This window comes from Pseudoliparis swirei, chromosome 2 (genome assembly GCF_029220125.1).
Source record: "Pseudoliparis swirei isolate HS2019 ecotype Mariana Trench chromosome 2, NWPU_hadal_v1, whole genome shotgun sequence".
Lineage (NCBI taxonomy): Eukaryota > Metazoa > Chordata > Actinopteri > Perciformes > Liparidae > Pseudoliparis > Pseudoliparis swirei.
In genome coordinates this window covers 6,038,975-6,058,762 of record NC_079389.1, presented here as the reverse complement: position 1 = coordinate 6,058,762, position 19,788 = coordinate 6,038,975, and positions in this window count along the sequence as shown.

Sequence of the window (19,788 nt, the reverse complement as noted above, 5' to 3'; positions counted from 1 at the left end):
TTATCATATCGAGCGTATAGCGTAGTGAACCAAGATATACAGAGACAGCCATTTCATCCCAAATGCACACATAATAACAATACATGACATTCACCTGCTATGTCAGTATAGTTGACTCCACCAGGCAGGGGAGGGGTGGCATTGGAGAAATAATTACCTGCAACTGCTTTTGGCTTTTATGGTGTGCCTGAGTGAATAAAGGCCAATCTTTTGAATGCAACTAACTCTAAGTGAGTAAAACATTGACTTCCTGAATATGTCCTTTACTTTTTTCATTAAACCTTTACATTTACATGTTGGTCCTCTTCAAGAAACATATTGTTTCTTTGCTGTGTATGGTTTAAAAAAACCTCAAAAACATTTTCACTTTGGAGGTGAAAAGCCGAGTGGGAGAGAGAGAGAGCGCCCATTGTGTGTGCATGCATGGTGTAGTGTGGACAATGTTGTGCAGAGGGGGAAAAACACACTTGTTTACAGATAAACTGGTTTGGACAGGAAGCCGGTGAGGAGGAGCTCTGTGTTGTTAAACAGGCATGTGGAGAGGCAGGGATGAGCCAGCAAAAACACCAACGTAGACCATAGGGGAGATCGTGATGCAGTTGCTCAAAGACATCACACACACACACACACACACATACATACATATATGCATGCATGCATGCAGTCCTATCTACAAATGCACATTTGCATTACTTATACACGCTGTTGAAAACTTGTCGTTTAAAAAAAAAGAAGATTACACAGTAACCAGACCAAAACCCTTCAGTGACACACACACACACACACACACACAGATTGTGGTTTACTTAGTTTCACGATGAGAATTAACAATATTTAAAAGGTGCTTGTGTTTCCCTTTAGCAGAGCCCAACAGTAGCCGAGTTGAGCTCGGGGCGAATACTACACGGCTCATCCTGCATAGTGTCACCATCACATGAGCACACGCCGCCTCCCATGAGGCAGGAGATCCTTCTGACTCACGAGAAAAACACAAGTCACATGTCAGTGTACACAAATGAACCGAGCTACTCGGACTGCTGCTGCGTTATCCCACGAGAGCTTTTTTCTTTCTTTCTGCGGGGCCAAAATGAAATCACATCATAATGCATCTCTTCATCGGGAGGGTCCGTGACAGAGAGCGGGGGGGGGGGCAACAAGAGCCACAGTGTCGTGGGTCGTGGTGTCTGGACCCAGCAGGCCGAGCCGGCTGCAAAAGTTGTAGACCAATGTAATTTGATTTCATGTTAGATGACATGCGTGCATGGCTGGCTGTTACACTCAGCTGCTTCTCAATCAAGGAGGAGTTTTACAGTTGTTGTTTTTTCTTCTCTCTCTCTCCCTCTCTGTTCCCCCCCCCCCCCCCCCCCGTCATGTGACTCAAAAGATGGCCTTTCACACCACCACCAGACATGACACTGAATCACATATGATGATAGGGGAAATAGACAAGAGCAAAAGCTGCGCTCCCAACACGCGTTGAGAGTTCACAAGTGACGATCTCTCTAGTTACTGAAGACCGAACCAAATGAATTAAGGTCAGGGGGGGTGACACTGACCCGGAGAGGTGAGCACAGCTGGCAGCTTTAATGTCAACGTGAGTGACCCTTGTTTGAAGGTGCACGATGCGGTGGAATCCCATTCCTGCACGGGCGCATCAGGTGTAGGCCGACATGTGAGTGAATTAGGCGTTTACAAATTGACGATGAGTGTGAAAATCACTCCTCCTCCTCTTGCTTTAGACGTGAATTCAAGATCTTCGTCATCTGTAACATAGTTAGTTTCATTTACAGTTTGAATTTTAAAAAAGTAAAAAATTATTTCCTTGTGTGGAAAATAAAAATCCACATATTCTTTATTTTCTTCATTGCAAATATCAAACCCGTACAAATGGAGATAAAATGTGTGGATATTTCCCTCTGACAATAATTCAGCAGTCAAAATGAGCAGCACCCTGAAACAAAGTGGCTATATGCGTACTATATTAACGTAGCCTATTCCCTCGTCTGGGGCCTTTGAGAACACAATGAGCCTCACTGAGAACTCCATACTAGAGAGAGACTCTCCATTGATGTCTACCCGGCTCCCCTCCCCCTCTCCCTATGAGACATCTGTAGCAGCTGCCCCCTTGTGCTCCTGTCAGCAGGGCAGAGTGTGAGTGTGTGCGTGTGTGTGTGTGGTTGTGTGTGTGTAAGCACTGGTTGAGGTGGGGAGGTTAGCATGGGGCGTGTTATGACACCTCCCCCTTTGGAGGGGTCCGGCCAGCACACTTGTGGGACATCACATTTATCAATGGCTAATCGTCACGAGCAGGTCACGCTGAAAACATAACAGAGACCTCTGACCTCTTCTGAGCACAAAGGCTGTAAGGTGGTCATGTTAGCCCCCGGGCGCTATAAAAAAAAAAGTGCACACACTACTTTTTCTTTTTTTTAAATGGGCTGCAGAAATCAAAGTAAAAGTATTGTTTCTTCTAAAATAAAACTTTTAAAAAGCATTAAAAACTACTTTTTATAGTCAGGGTCCCGCTACACACTATCACATGCTCCTCGGCCGGCGCGTTGGGATATCACGGCACGAGAAGCCCTTTTTATTTAGTCTCCATATGATCGTACAGATATCCTCACGCATAGCAATCACATTAAGTGAGTATAATTCATTGAGAAGTTTATAATTACATCACGAGCAAAGGGCGACAATTAAGGCAAAGAGTTTGGCTAGCTGCATTGGGCACGTTGAAATAAGACGATCTGAGGAAAGTGAAGCGATGCTCCGTTTAGATGCTTTGGTTTGAGACTTTGCCGTGAAAAGTTTTTTATGTTAAATAGAAAAAAAAGAATTAGCAAAAACTTCCCTTTAGGGCCTGAACAAGCCGGAGTCGTCTGCCAACACCGATCAGCTTCTCCCCCAAATTGTAAAAAAAAAAAAAAACTCTGTTTCATGCCGCGAGGCTTTCTGTTCTCGTATGTATTAAATATGACGTTTTTCGACATTAAATGTGAGCTTGTGTGCCAAAGAGATCACAGGATCCCGTGTAGAGGCATTTCAATCGGACTGACAACCTCCGAGACACACATCCCTGCACCAGGAGCGTTGTGGTCGGGTTGTGTCAAACAGATGAGAGACGTCTTTCCATTAAAATGTTAAATTGCCAAACAAAACATGATTGAGAATGACTTCCTGGTCTGTTTATTTTGTATTTTGTATTATCTTGACGATTGTCGACACCCCTCAGTTTTTTTTACTCTTTATTTTCCATGCAGGGTTACAGAAAGGACTCAAAGAATACGTTCAGGAAGCCTGGTAGTTTTTTGCCGGAAGCTGGCATTGAAGATATTTTGTGCCTATATTTAGTTTTTTTATTATTATCTCTGTGATGATGATTGTGCAAAAAAAAAGAGCCATATATGGTAGAGGCAGCAACTTCACGACAGAATTAGGACTCACACTTAGACGCGGATGGAATTAATCAACATTTAAAAAAAGTTCATTAAAATAAAGAATACAAATAAAAGAAAGTTGCAGTCAGACATCGGTGTATCAATAACCATGCAAGACAAAACATGAACAAGCCTCAAAAGACTGCTCAGTATCTGCCAGTAGACTATCTGCAAATTACTTCACCGCTGTGTCATGATATGAGATCTATAGTGACATTTAAAAGGCCAAAGATGACTCAAATAACAAAAGCATCCCACTTGAATGTCCTTTGAGACCCTTATGGACATCATTTCTTTCTTACATATATTTTTTCAAAATTTCTCATTTTATCCATTACATCCAGCACGATATATACACTACCGTTCAAAAGTTTGGGATCACCCAGACAATTTCGTGTTTTCCATGAAAACTCACACTTTTATTTATCAAATGAGTTGCAAAATGTATAGAAAATATAGTCAAGACATTGACAAGGTTAGAAATAATGATTTGTATTTGAAGTAATAATTTTTTTCTTCAAACTTTGCTTTCGTCAAAGAATGCTCCTTTTGCAGCAATTACAGCATTGCAGACCTTTGGCATTCTAGCTGTTTGGAAGCCCATTTCCGCCACAAAAAAATAAATTCCGGAATAGAAAGTTGAAATTATGAGATAAGATATGCACATGCGCTTCAGTCACGTTATCCTTAAAAAAAAAGTTATATTCCTGGCTGATGCATTGGCGTAAGGTATTACAAAGGGCCTTGGTGCAAACTAGTTATGAAGAATACACACACCATCCTATCTTTTTGTCAAATGATCAAATAGAGATGTCGTATTTGGAAATGTAAACATACATATAACTCAGCAATCATCAATGCATATCAGTATATATGACAAAAACCTCACGACAGAATTGCGAATTGCATCCGGGCACAACGACTGAGGCAGCGCGACTGAAGCGCATGCGCAAACTTTATCTCATTATTGCGACTTTTCTACCTCATAATAATGACTTTCTATCTCATAATTTCGACTTTCTATCTCATAATTATGGAGTCCCAATTTGTATCCCTTTTTTTGTGTGGCGGAAATGGGCTTCAATAGGATAACTTGCAGAGTGTAGGTAAAGAAAAAGTGTTTTTTAAATAAGATGCACGTAATTGAGTGTGGGGGGGGGGGGAGTAGAATAACAGCATCTTGGCTATATGAGAGTGTAAGAAAAGCTTCTGGAAATGTCTGATAAGCTCTAAAAAAAAGAAAATCCAGACTTCAAGCTCCCGAAGACCACACTAAAAACAACAACTAATCTCCTCATTGTCCTGCTTCTGGACTACAATTTGAAAATCCCTCTCGGAAGTCCCTCCCCCCCGAGTCCACTGTTACACCTCGATGATGTAACCGCTCTTTCCAAATATAGCGCGTTCGCCCCGGATGGCGGAGCGGGTGCGCGCATTGGCCGAGGCGGCGTGTCAGTCGCGTGACGTCACCCCCCGGCGATCACGTTATTATTGTAAACAGCCCGCCTGATTCTCAGCCGACGCTCTGCGCGGAGGCGCCGCCGCCGCTCCATCCAGTCCTTTGTTCGGTGCAGGCGGAAAACACACCGACGCGCGACCGCAGCGACCGTCCGCCCCGAACTGCGGACCAACACCTCAAAGTTATAGACCCGTCGTTGTCGTCGTCCCACAAAAAACGATGGCACCCCGCGCATCTGTTCCACCCGAGCACCACGCCGCGCTGCTTGTGCCTGGGGACACATATGTGTGTGTTTTGTCGACCGTATACCGGGTTCTTCGCGCAGTAACCGGCGACGGCTCCGGGGGCTTATAGACGCATATGAATAACAATAATAAACGGGTCGCTTGTCAATGCGCGGCACATTAAGGTGATCTACATTAAAAATAGTTTCCACACATCACATGAACTAAACGTCTTTTATAGTGACAGCCGCGTTGTCAGTGGCTCCAAAATGTCCAGTTTTTTGTCTTTAAAAAAAGGAAAAATGTGTTTAAAGAGTACATACTTGTCATTTTAGAAAGAGCATGCACATCGATATCCAATAACTTACACTCCACCTCGTCCATTCGAGAGGGGGACTTCTACTTCGTGTCCCGCGTCGCGAAGAATCGATCAAAACCACTTCGCTCGTGCGCGCGGACAACGCGACGAGTCGAGAGGTCACACGGCAAAAGTTGGAAATGACTCCCCTGAATGTTTTAATGGTGTACTTACTCGACAGCCTTGGCATTGCCCCCCTCGCGATGACCAACTGCATCTCCCCCTCGCGTGCCACGCCGCGGCGGAGCCCCGGTGACACCCTCAGCTCGACACTTCCATCCCGGCAACTTGACAACCGGTGTCCCGTCCTCCGGCTGGATAAGTGCAGTTTCTGCAAAAGCTTCAAGGAAGTTGTTTCTTTTGTTCCCGTTTGGTTGCGTCAATGTTGCGAAAAGGGGGGGGGGGGGGCGGAGCGGAGACGGAGAGCGACCGACAGAGAGAAAGAAAAGCGCACACACTGACACACACACATCTGAGCGCACCGTACAGCCTAGAGTCTGCACGCCCGGCCGGCCGTTAACACACAGAAACCCCCTTCATCCAAATCCGCTCGATCAACTCGTCTCGTGAGCTCGGCTCACGTGTCCGGGACGACCAGCATCCCTTCAGAGTGCAGCAGCCGGGAGGCTCCACGGTGCCCCGGTCTGATAGGCTATCCAAGATCAGGCTACTACAGGTCTGTGCGCCCCGTGCGCGCGGCTCAAGGGAACGGACACATTTGCAACACGCAGCCCGACTCGGCTTCCTTTCCTTTTTCCTTGCTTCCTTGAGGCTTTCCACGTCTGTATATACTTCGTTGAGCCATGATATATACACGCCCACACACACGTATACGCCTTTCGACTTAAAACTCTGCCCTATAGTTCCCGCACAGTGCAGGGCGGTAACGAGATGCGCAGTAACGCGTTACCGCCATATAAAGAGTATAGAGAGACGTACGAGTTCCCTCCACAACCCAAAACTTTCAACTCTCATCCAGATGAAGTACTTACCCCATCTATCCATTCATTTTCTTGACAGCTTACGCGCTCTCTGTCGCGCATTACGCGGTGGCACAAAGTGTACTTTCCCTCGGCTCAAACACACATATATGTGAGGACAACGTGCACATCACCAACAGGTCAGGTGATGGAGTCCTCGCTTTCCCCCCGCAAAGCAACAAGTAGAGAAGCGACGGAGGCGTAGTCGCGCTGCTTATGGAAACCGAGGCGTAAACAAACCCGCGGCGGCTCAGTGAGGTGACGAGCCCCGGCGCTGTTTCTTGGAACCAAAGGGGAGGGAGAGCTGAGACGGGCTTACTATTCAGAAAATAGGATCGTGCTGGTTTATCGGATGAAAACGTGAGCTCCGGCGTAGCTGCTTCCGCGTCGCGGTTACAGCGGCGTTGCGTCAGGGAGTTGTCGGTGTCAGTGAACTCAACCACCGAGACGCCCTTCATCCAGACGGGCGGAGAGCAGCGTGCCACACGGGCCGCGGACACTCGGTTCCCCCCGCTGGGTGCCTTCAGTCCTCACATGCCCTTGAACATTGTGTTTGACCTCACGGCGCTCCGAGGAATGGGGCACCAAAAAAAAAGAAAGGCGCTCTCTAGAAGTGAAAGGCAAGCAGATTTCAGTGAGGGTGAAGTACATGTCAAAAAGAATGCGGAAGAAGTCAAAGAAAAATGGAAAAATACATCTGTGAGTGTGACAACATGCACATCTAACGAGTGTGAAGCTTTATGAACAGAGAGGATTTGTATCCGGAGGTCATGAGAGATATTCCAGGCCGACAGGTTCAAGCCCGGTGTTCATATCCGGGCTTAACGAAGCTCGGTTAGAAGCTTGGGGAAATTTAATTAACCATTACAATAGCAAGAAAATAAAAAAATGTTTAGCATTTGGTTGATAATTTTTTTTGAGATTCTGCAAAAGCAGCCCTCAAACAATCAGCCCACAGCCCTCGCGGGAGAAAAAGGAGCGTTATGACGTCATCTGGATAGAAGGCACTTGGGAAATCATTTTGGGGTTTTGAGTGAGATTGTAATATAGATCATGCACGTGGCATGGAAATATAAGTTCGTGTACAATTAGCCACCAGTTTTTGTTTTTAAAGTGTACAAAGCGAAGGGATGAAGAAAGAGAAATACGCTGATCAATGCAAAAGCTTATTCTTTTATCAGTATAACCTCATGAGGCGTTCACTGACATCGTCCTTATTGTCCAACGAGCACTGCTTCCCCACATCTTAAGAGACAACGTGAGTGTTTTTTTTAAACTCAAACAATCTCAACTATATGATTATTGCTTGAGGTGCACACAGCCATACGTCTTATATGCAACAAAGGTCATGTGTATAGGGACTGGGCAACACCTTTATTGTTTGTGATAATACAGGCAAACAATACACCAACACATACAAAGTAAACGATTAATATGTAAGCCACGTTTGTCAATTTCACACCAAATAGTGTTACTCGTTTGGTTTTTAAGACTTTTTGAGTGTTTACAGCTCCTGTATCAGACATTTTTGGAAATCACAATCACAATGCGCACGTGGACACGCATCAAGTCAAGTTGATTCGAGGATGAAATACAAATATTCGGTTTGTGAATGGATAATTAACTGGTAGAAAACCTATTGAATTACATTTTCTTCTTTTTTGAGAATAACTACTTTTTTACCATTTAAATTATCACTGCTCAATATCTCGACCCTCTTATACAATCATACACATATTTGATTCAACATATTCTGTTTTGGAGTTTTACAATAAATAAATGAAAACTTGAAGCTGGAAAAACCAGTCACCACACACACATGAGACATATACATTACTCATATCGACTGCATGATAAACTAGATTTAGTTTCCTGTTCTGTGAGCAAATTAAAGTGACTAACTTATGCTAGAACAATTGTTAAAACGCTTACTCGTGTGTGTGTGTGTGTGCGTGCGTGTTTTTGGGGAGTGTCACGCTCACAGTTATGCCATATTTGAATATTGGCTGGATGTGTGGGCTGATGCACAGTCAGAATGCAAAGAAGAAGCAACATGGCACAATCATCTGACACCTTTGCGGTTCCACTTAAAGGTCGTGGTTCAACAACAAGACTGCTAAGAGATTTCTTATCATTCCTATACTTTTAAATCTGTCCACCATCCTTTTCTCTTCTAAACTAACTCTGAAAGTGTGTGTAGTCGTGTGCTCTCTCTCCCTCTCTCTCCCTCCCTCTCTGCTTCAACACGTTGACAGATGCGCCAAAAGACAATCGCACACTTGTTTTGTTTACCTCCGAGTTGCACGTGCATGATTGCCCGTTATGGAATCATAAATGATAATACCCCTTTATGCACATTTAGTGCCTCCACATCCGCTTCTGAGTGATGGATGAACACACATTTTAGTCACAGGAGCGTCTGCAGCCACCAAAGATAAAGAGCCAACGTCTGCACTTTGAAGCAGTTGTCTACAAAATGTTCAGGGTTCAACTTTGTTATCGATTATCTATCTGAAACATGTTGAACTCCATCAGGGGCGTAAGCGAGCCTGGCAGTTAAAAAACACACCTTTTGCTTTACTTCTTTTAGATATTTAAAATATGAGGAGAAACTGAAACGATATATTATTGTGGGGGAGGAATCTATATGACTCAATCTGAAAAAGTCATGTTTCTTGTTTGTGTGGTTTCTCTCTCTCTCTCTGTGTGTGTGTGTGTGTGTGTGTGTGTGTGTGTGCTTGTAGAGACACACTGACACAAATCATCTCTGCTTCTGCAACTTGCACCTTGTCACACTGTAAAGAGGTTTTTAGGTTAAGTGGAAATTTGAAAGAAAGAAAAAGCATTTCTTAAATAATCAGCGTAGTTATAAAAACAGAAATGATTTGCTGTAACATTAATTGTAGTTCAAACTTCGACGTAAGTAAGTAAGTAAAGTTTATTTATATTGCACTTATCACAGACAAAGTGTCACAAAGTGCAGTACAGTAGTCAATTAAAACAATTTAGCAATAACAAAGGCCAAAACATGTCAACAGTTTAACAAGCTACAATACAATGTAAAAGATGGTGCGATAAAATAAATAAACAGAGAAGATAAAAAGCAGGCCATATAAATATGAATCAACCAAATAGCAGTGTAAACAGGTATGTTTTGAGATGGAGTTTAAATGATGCCATTGAATCTGAAAACCTGAAGTTTTAAGGTGAGTATGAGGGGCTGACAGAAGGATTTGGAGGTTGGATCTGAGATGGCGGACAGTTGAATATGGGTGAAGTAGTTGAAAAAATCAAAGACGTTCACTCAATTAACCTGATGGATCAAATGTCCTGAGGGGTTATCGGTTGTGAGTGGGTGCAGCTCCTTTCTCCGAGTGTGTCGACGTTCCCGTCCCAGACAGACGGTGGTGTCTACGGGACCGGAGAGGAGACAGTGGGTGAGGCCGGTCCCTTGTCCAGAACCCCGTGTCCTGAGCAGAACTAGGTCAACGGAGACCGCTGGTTGGTGAGTTGGAACGATGCTTCTCTCTCTCTCTCTCTCTCTCTCACACACAGGAATTAAAAGGAGGGGGAAAGAAATGCTTGCCTTCGATTGAGGAATAATTACAGACCGTTTGACCTATTGGTCCCCTTAAATAAACCGTTGGTCATTTAGTTGCGAGTGGGTTTGAGAGCACGTTGAGCCCTTGGACCCACTGGACCCCTACGATTGTGCTTTTGTAAATGGCAGAGTCGCCTGATGAAGTTCAAAGGTCGCCCCGTTCTCTTTGCCCTCCTTTTTCTCTGTGCAAAAGCAGTCAACGACACAGTCTTGGCCTCAACATAAAGCTGTATGGGGTGTTTTTCAGGCGTCCCGCTTCAGTAAAGATCAAACCAGGGACCATCTTATACGCCGTGACCACGCCGGCCCAGCAGTATACCGGCGTCGCCGTAACGGCCGGTTAAGCACTCCCAACGGCTTCTGTGGTAGTTGCCGAACGACGTCTCCGGGACCGCATTTTGGCCACGATGACATCACACGCAGACTCACAAGGTGAAATGAAGAGCATGCAGCGATCGCTGTTGCAGCTGGTAAAGATGTCCCGTCAAGCTCACAGTAAAGTCTGTTTTTAAAGAATATGTTCAGAAGTTTGTCTTTAAAACACTCACGCGTAGGACCCCCCCCCCCCCACACACACACACACACATTGAAACCGGTTACAGACTGTCATTCCTCTTGTCCCTCTTGAAAGTCCGACTCTGACCCCACAGAAGGAGATTGAATCCGAGCACTAGATGCAGAGTGTAATCAAAGTAATCCATTACCGTTACATGCATTGCTGCACTTGTTATCTACTGTGTTTTATAAAGTGTATGGTTATGTAATATGAATAGAAGAAGCGGACACACGCTGACAGGAAGTCACACACCAATAGACCCTCAATGCAACATGACTGCATGCAAAATAAGGAGTTCCGATTGGTCTCCATGGGGACAGCTGCTCACTGTAATCACAATGGGAATCAACAGGTGACGTAGTGACCCGGCCCGAATACATTTTACACATAAAACCAAAACACACAGGCTAATCACAGCGGTATATGTGCCCTTCCTGTTGACCTCCAAAGGTTTACCCTGGATCAGATGCATGCAAACCATAACCTCTACCCGAAGAATTGGATACAACGAAGAAACTGCCCTTTAAATCTGTATTCCCGGTTGAGCGCTGGACTCAGGCGCCATTTTCATGCGTACAGTGACCGTGTTTACATGCATTCGAATAACTGGCTTCGTCGGACTGAAATCAAATCTTCCGTTTCATGTAAACACCTTTGTTCGACTATGTGCGGTCCGACTACGATCCGATTAACACCCCTGGATAACTCGATCCGATCCGGTTGATAATTCGACTATCGCGGCATGTAACGGTGAATTGGATTAGGAACTGGACTTTGCGTCTTTGCGCATGCTTGAGATCCCTCCTCCCCCCTCCCTCCCATGTCATGACCCGGAAGTCGAAAGAGTCGAAAGAGACGATAATGTCACTATTAACATCATGCAAGAATAGTAGAGGGATGTAGCTTCGCCTTGCTCTCTGTTCGCCATCTTTCTCGAAATGTTGATGTTGTTGTTGTTGGTTGTTGTTGGTAGTGGTGAAGAGGTCAAGCGGAAATGGCTGTATCACCACGAGTTGTAATGAAAACAGCGCCACCTATCGTATCGGATATGACATGCTTTCGGCCAATGATTCGAATTACTCACTGCCATGTATATTGGGATAACAGCTGATCCCCCAAAAGATAGCAGAGTCCGACTAAAGCAAGATTCGAATTATACCATCATGTAAACGCACTGAGTGTGTGTTTGTGTGTGTGTGTGCAGGAGTGATAGAAAGACCACACGAAAGTGACCAAACATACCGTTGGGCTTCAGCGGATGAGGCCTGTGACTAAGAAGAGAGGAGTTGGCCAATGTTGCCATACCAAGACGACATATACAGGACTGTCTCAGAAAATTAGAATATTGTGATAAAGTTCTTTATTTTCTGTAATGCAATTAAAAAAACAAAAATGTCATGCATTCTGGATTCATTACAAATCAACTGAACTATTGCAAGCCTTTTATTCTTTTAATATTGCTGATTATGGCTTACAGCTTAAGAAAACTCAAATATCCTATCTCTAAATATTAGAATATCATGAAAAAGTATACTAGTAGGGTATTAAACAAATCACTTGAATCGTCTAATTAACTCGAAACACCTGGAAACACATTTTCAAATGTTTGATTTTGTTTTGCTGTTATAAATCTTTTTTTTTACTTGGTCTGAGGAAATATTCAAATTTTATGAGATAGGATTTTAGAGTTTTCTTAAGCTGTAAACCATAATCAGCAATAAATCAGAATAAAAGGCTTGCAATATTTCAGTTGATTTGTAATGAATCCAGAATGCATGACATTTTTGTTTTTTTAATTGCATTACAGAAAATAAAGAACTTTATCACAATATTCTAATTTTCTGAGACAGTCCTGTACATGTGTGGAAGGTGATTGGACCGAGCACGGCGACACACAATAAGAGCCAAGATAGGCAGTGTGTGTGTGGAGTGGGGTGGTAGTGTTGTATGTAAACATTGCACTCGGGTATGCTTTGTGCTTTTCAAACATGATGTAAAGTGTGTGTGTGAGTTATTAACTTATTGTGTTCATCACACCGTCTGCAGGACTCGCTGTCAGGGATGGGATTTAGCATGCAAGCGTTTCTTCCAATAAAACCCAAAGTGTTGGGACTCAAAGGGGAAGTCGTCACTCAAATAGCCGGCTTCCTCTTCTCCGTTCTAACTATATCCCTCTTGTTAACTTAGTCGTACACAAGTTATTGCACAGAAGCCAACTTTTTTTTAAAGGCGGGACTTGACGAGGCTCTGCAAATGCACAAGGCCCTCAAGCCTGTGTGTGTGTGTGTGTGTGTGTGTGTGTGTATGTGTGGCCTCACAGTTCTGCTGTTGTTTATTGATACGTGGCTGTGAGTAATATCCCGTGCCGAGAATAGATGCTGGTCGGAGCAAAACAAGAGAATTTCACAGCTTCATCTTCGCTGCTTCTTTTTTATTGAATCATCCCTGACCAGCTCTTTCCTCCACACCCTCACATCACGACGAGCCCTCCCTCATTCCCTTCATATTTCTCATCCTCGCTCCTCTCTGTGCCACACACTGCACGCCTCTCTATTTATACAGTTGAGTCAGTTCGCCACCGACAGCGGCCGAGCGATGGAGGAAGATTGAATTGTTGTGTGTTAGACCGTGCAGGCACGTGCACAGACATTTTGGGGGAGGCAGGTGCTCAAACCCCCCAAAAAGGGCACCTATTGCAAGAAAAATATTTGTGACAGAGTTAACAAAGGGCACTTTTCTTATCCAAGGCAAAAGGGCAGGTGCTTGACCACCACTAGGGGTCTATCTGTGCACATGCATGCACCAAGCTTTCGTATCCATCGACATGCTCCGCTGAGAGGAAAACGCTGAGTGTCGCTCGCAGTCATCAAAGCGTGTAAAAAATTTTTTTTTTTGAAAAAGAGAAGAAGATGTGTGCCAGGTAGCCATGTGCTCAGCACCAGCAGAGGCTCCAGAGAAGGAGAGGTGTATGATCCTTCCAGCAGCATGCTGGTCCAGGGGTGTCTGGTTTCAGATGGCGTGCTGCTGGGAGCACAGTGTGGAGCACAGCACAGCCAAGTGGACACCGGTGGAAACACGCAGAGGCACAGGTGTTCCTCCTGAGAACAGCGCCTGTCTTTATTCCCCCCTGTGGGAATACTGCATATGTCCATACACTGCAACACATGTGCTCCCACGTGTGTGTGTGTGTGTGTGTGACACTTGGCAGAGATATTATGGAGCTGCGTGAGTTTAATGTGTTTATGAGTGTGTTTGTATTAGCTCACCGCTGGTATTGATTCTCTTGCACTCTAGTTGCACTTTAGCTGCACTCATGCATACTTCCCTCAGGAGGGGCAGCACCTGCAAATGGAAACAAGTATTCCCTAAAAGAGAGACGCCTGGAGCTCTGTGAGGAGCCAGAGCCGAGTCCTGTGGAAAACAAAGAGTGGAGATTGCATGTTCGCCTCTGTTGCTCTCATGAAGGTTTCTTCCCTTTTTTTCAGTGAAAAGGATTTTTTTTCTATTTCTTGGGAGTTTTTCCTGATCCGATGTGAGGTCAAAGGTCAGGTATGTGTACAGACTGTAAAGCTCTCTGAGGAAAATTTGTATAGTTTGTGATATTGTGCGATATAAAATTAACTGAATTTAATTGAATTCTATTGAAGATTCAGATCACAGTCATTGTCTCTCTCTCTCTCTCTCTCTCTCTTTCTCTCTCTCTCCCTTTAACTCACCGGAGGATGCTAACCCATCAGGTCCCTTGGCTCCCCTCCATGGGATGATGTCATTTTAGATGACATCACCATGCAGTGTGAGCGTGTTGGTGCTATGTGTGTGCTCCCTCCTCCTCCTCCTCCTCCTCCTGCAGCTCTCCCTCTGTTTCTCTCCTCTGAAGGGAAGGTACACTCGCAGGAGAGCAGAGCAAGGAGATGCGAGGGAGATGGACACGGACCGCCGGGAAAAAGGCAGAACACACTCGCACAAAGAGAAGAGGTGGAGCCGGTGGTTGGAGCAGCCGGCGGTGTGATGCGAGGGCAACGAGAGACGAGTGGAGGTGTGGCGAAGACTCTTGAGTTTAAATACACAACATTGCTGCTGCCATAACACCACAAAAGCCCAGACATACACTGTCATTAGGTTTGAAACGAGTCCCCAGAGGAGTGCCACAGACAGTCTGAACTCGTCGGGCTCTACGTTGTTAACACCGATATATTTAAGACTTCCCTGTTTGGTTGCAACGCATTCGGAGCCACAGACGGCTTTAATTAAAAGGAATAATTCAACATTTTGGAAATCTTGCTGAGAGTTAGTGTGACGACGACGCCTTCCACGTGGGGTATACGTTTGAGGCTATGCAGCGAGCAGTCGGTTAGCTTAGCGAGCAGTCGGTTAGCTTAGCGAGCAGTCGGTTAGCTTAGCACAACGAGTGGAAACGACTTGAAGTCATTGATGCCATGCTCAAGAAATGTAGTCAAGCACGTCACCCCCCCTGAACACACACCTTCCTGTTTTGGGCTTTTTGTTTGAATGAAACACGTGACATAAAGAGTTCCTCAGTCAGCGACAGAGGCTAATGCTAGGCTAACTGTCCTAGAGACATTGGAAGTGGTGTCGATCTTCTCCTCTTGGTCTCGGCCCACGACCCAGAGATGGAGATATTTAAACATTTTATGATCAACGTTATTTGTCTCTGCCTTCAAAAATCGCCACAAATCACAGTTAAAATATAAATCTGTTTCATTGTGTGACAGATTCGAGGATTGGGCCGAAGAAAAGTGTGATTTGGGTTAAGATTACTCTTTCATTAAGGTTTGGGGACCTTAACCTTTGTCTTAAAAGGTTACCAAAAAAACATGGCCGAGGCTAAAGAACGCTCACAAGCATGATTTTAAAAAATCGACTGTGTTTAAGTTCAATATCTTGAAACCACACATCGAGCCAGACCGACGCTCACATTATAATACCGTCTCCTAACTTTCTCTTTCGCTCCCCACATAGTTCCCACGGCCGCCGGAGGGCTTTGCCACTTGAACGTGAACACGTTGGTCGAAGGAGCGCCGCTGTCGTCGTCCTTCGGAGGACAGTCTCGAATTAGCCAGCATCTCTAAAATTCACCAATGACCGCTTTATATTTCTCGTGTTAGAGCCCACACTGCAAACCGCTTCATACGCGGGGCAGCTTACCTTCCTGAGCTCTCCAACACAGCAACTCCCACGAGAGACCGGAGAGAACGCTCCGGATTCTTCACAATCAGTGAATCCCGGTGACGAGCCGTACTAATGACTAATTTAGAACAAAGATCATCTCTCTCACATCTTTCATTCGGAGGCTCAGTGCAGCAGAGGCACTCCCACACTGAAACACACGCCTCGGCTTCAGTGAGCGCAGTTGGCACGGTCTGAGCAGATGATGTCATCCTGGTGGATGGGCCAGCAATACGGGGGGATCAGCAACTTTCTGAAAAGAGAAAACGGAGGGGGGGAAGCCGTCATGTGAAGAACGAGACGTTGAAGTCATTGCGGGGGGGAAGTAGAGGCGCAGCAGTTTTCCTTTTCCCTTCTCTTTCTATCGAGGGACAATAGTGACCTTCGGAGACCGTGTGACCACACAAGCTGGTCTCAAATGACATGTTGCAAGTCTCAAAATATTGCGAGGAGTTTTTTAGAGTCTGTTGTTTTTCAGCCTAGGGGTTGTAACAGACTACAGCCATCATTTTATGGCAATATCAGACTCATCTTGGAGAGGTGTGTGTGTTGGGATATCACGATCGGTTCTATAACTAGATTGTTCGGTCCTTTTGGTCATGGTGTTCACCCATCTGTCTCAAGAGTGCAGGCCAGGGCCCCCGTCACCTCCACCTGCTGCAGCCTCCAGAGGGGAGCAGGGCTAAATTTAGACAAACAAGCTTGTCTGTGAACACGAAGTGGGTGAGGTCCTCCAGATTGTTGGAAAAAAAAACGAAGGCCTCGGCGTAGAGATGAGGGTTATTTATTGCAAAGAACATATTCCCCTTCAAAAACTCTCAAGTGTAGCATTTTTACATCTCTTTGAGAAAATCTATCTCGCAATTTTAAATTTGTTTTGCCATGCTTGCTTCAGCTCGGGGGAGCAGTAGCGAAGCGTTCCCTAAGCACAAGCACATGTGCACTCCTGCCTTGCCTGCACCTGTTGCTCTCCTTTGAACAGAAGGTACCAAGCACGAAGAATTTCCACCTGTGCGCGGGATGTGTGTGTGTGTGTGTGTGTGTGTGGCAGATAAAAAGGGAGACAATAAAAGAGGGGGGGAGATGACTTTCCTCTATTTAAACACCCCTCTAGAACTCAATGTTTTGCCCTTCATCCGCACTTTGTCCACCCCTTCGAACCACCCTTCCCCCCTTCCCTCCTTGCCTCCTTCCACCCCGTGTGCCTACATGTGGCCCTAACGTCGACATGCTTTGGGTCATTTCATCTGATGGGATCTCCTGGGAGGAATTAGCGCGCGCAAAAAAAAGAAAAGTACATTGCTTTAAAAGCCCAGTGTTTTCCCCAATTTGCCGCCACATGCTTCAAATTAGCCACATATTTACGGAGGTCAGGGGCTGGGCACGGAGCCCTTGGGGGAGCCTGTGTAGTATGGGTTTGAGAGAGAGAGAGAGAGAGTTAGTTTAATTGCAATCCAGATCCAAAAGATTTGAGTTCAGCCGAATGAATGCACAGAAGCAAAAACCCTTTTCTCAAACTGTCGAGCAATGTGGAGGTTCTACTCAAATCCAGATATTGGAGTCATTCAAAATATTCCGATAAGACACTCGGCTTAAACACATGGCTCTTTTCACAGGGACGGTCCTGTTTCACTGCCAGTCGTTTTATTTTCACTCAAGAGCAATATATACTGTATTCTGGGGTTATTTTAAGTGATCGGCTCAATAGAATTTTATTTCCAGTCTGATTTAAGGAAGCTCTTTTTTTTCTTCCCCCCACTATCCCAGACTATGAGAGTCTGCGGCCTGGCTTCTGTCAGAAAGCTGAAGGTTTACAAGCTTATTATTTGGCATTTTTTAGTTCTGGAGACTCATTTTATTTGTTGTGAGGCCAAATGACATCCTATCGCATCTGTTGTGCGCTTGTCTTGTTTATATCACGACTCAGCCTTGGGTGAGGCTGCTGGAGTGGGTTTCATGTGTGAAATGTGTGTGTGTCTGTGAGTAAAAGTGTGTAAACAGGAACACACTTTAGTGTGTGAGTGTGACTGTGTGTGTGTGTGTGTGTCTGACTGTGTGTGTGTGTGTGTGTGTGTGCAGCCAAGCCTAAAAGCATTTAAGGGGGAATGGGAAAGGGTCTGGAATCCTGGGATGACATCATTATCCATGATGTCATTTCTGCAGGGTGACTTTGGCACATGTGATCATGTGGATGAGGTCACACTTTCACGTGTAACTCGCTGTAATCGACATAGAAGGCTACGGATTGAGCCGCGTCGAAATTTAGCAGCCAATTAATCACAACGTACAATTTTTAATGCAATTAATCATTTACCTTTGTCTTTAAAAAACAAGATGAATTTTGGGTAAAATTCTTTGTCTCGGACCTTGAAATAATTGAACAGAAAATGGAAATACATTTTCTGGACAGCATTATTGATTTCATCATACATTTTGTGTTGATGTGAGAATGTATGATGTGCTCTGTGCTCAAGAGTTAAGCAAATTATTATATTAGCTAATGGAAATAATTTTTATACCCCGAAAAAAAATTGTCATATCAATTATGTGAAGTAGAAAGAAGAAAAAAAAGAGCTCTTGTGCTGCAACCAGAAGGGTTCAAACAGCCACATTAATTAAGGTGCTTTTTAAAAAAACTTTTATTTAGTTTTCAATGTCAAAATTCAGCAGCGCGGGGAATGAAGGATGTTTAGTCGACGCTCTCCTCGGTGTGCACGAGTCCTTCAATTTCATGGTCGAGTCCTTTCAATCCCTCAACACAATGAAAGTCGCCTGTACGAGTGGAGGTGATCAGCTGACAGTGAATCTTCTTATCACGCTGACGTGTTTTTAGAAAAGCTCAAATGAGCGAACCGTCACCAGAGGATTCTTATCGATGCTTTACTGGAATGAAACGATATCAGTCAACGTGAATCTTGGCGTGGCCGCGCACCTTCATCCCTCGATGAAGGGACAAGAATGAAGAAGAAAAAACCAACTGACTGAGCTTCATCACGTCTGTTCTGCTGGTTGAATGGAGGTAAACAGGTAAATAGGTAAACAGGTAAACAGGTAAACGGTCCACGTGGAGAGAAAAAAGGGCGGAACGTGTTTTGGTAATATCGGCTGACAGTGACTCGTCTTTTTATTAGTTTAAACAATTCAATTCAGTTTATTTTGTATTGCCCATTATCACACATTACAAATTTGCCTCAGAGGGATTTACAGTCTGTACACATACAACATCCTTGACCTTTGACCTCACATCGGATCAGGAAAAACTCCCAAGAAATATAAAAAACCCTTTCACTGGGAAAAAAAGTGAAGAACGCTTCAGGAGAGCAACAGAGGAGGATCCCTCTCCAGGATTGACAGATGAATAGATGTCATGTGACCAGAAGGAGTCATTACAGAGTTACAACACATTCAATGAGTATAACAGAGTGTATGAATACACAACGTCTTCATCTATTGCTTATTTGGGAAAATTATCGTCTGTACAGAATCTGACAGCCTCCATCCTTAATCTCCTTGATTTGGATAAGGAGAAACTCCCCAAAACCCCCCAAAACTCCCCTTTGACCAAAAGATGCAGAGCTGTGGGGTGAGCTGGTCCACTTCGGTCCACTTCGGTCCACCTCAAACCCGCCTCGGCCTCAGTCAGGTGGAGCTCCTTCATGCGCCCCCGAATTACACCACGCAAATCCACTGGCTGTAAAATAATAATAATAATAATAATAATAATAAATTTATTTATATAGCACCTTTCAAAACAAAGTTTACAAAGTGCTCTACAAGAGAGTCAAGGCAAAACAAATAGAATAGTAAGATGCAAATATAAAATAAAAAAATCTAATTAAAACTAAAATTAAAAACATAAATAAATAAAGATACCGTCGCCTCAGCCTCATTGGTGAGATTTCATTTGAGCAAATTTTTTTTGACGACACTATATTTAGAAAACTTTGAAACATGAAAGTAAAAGAAGCTGTTTATATCCTGGGAAA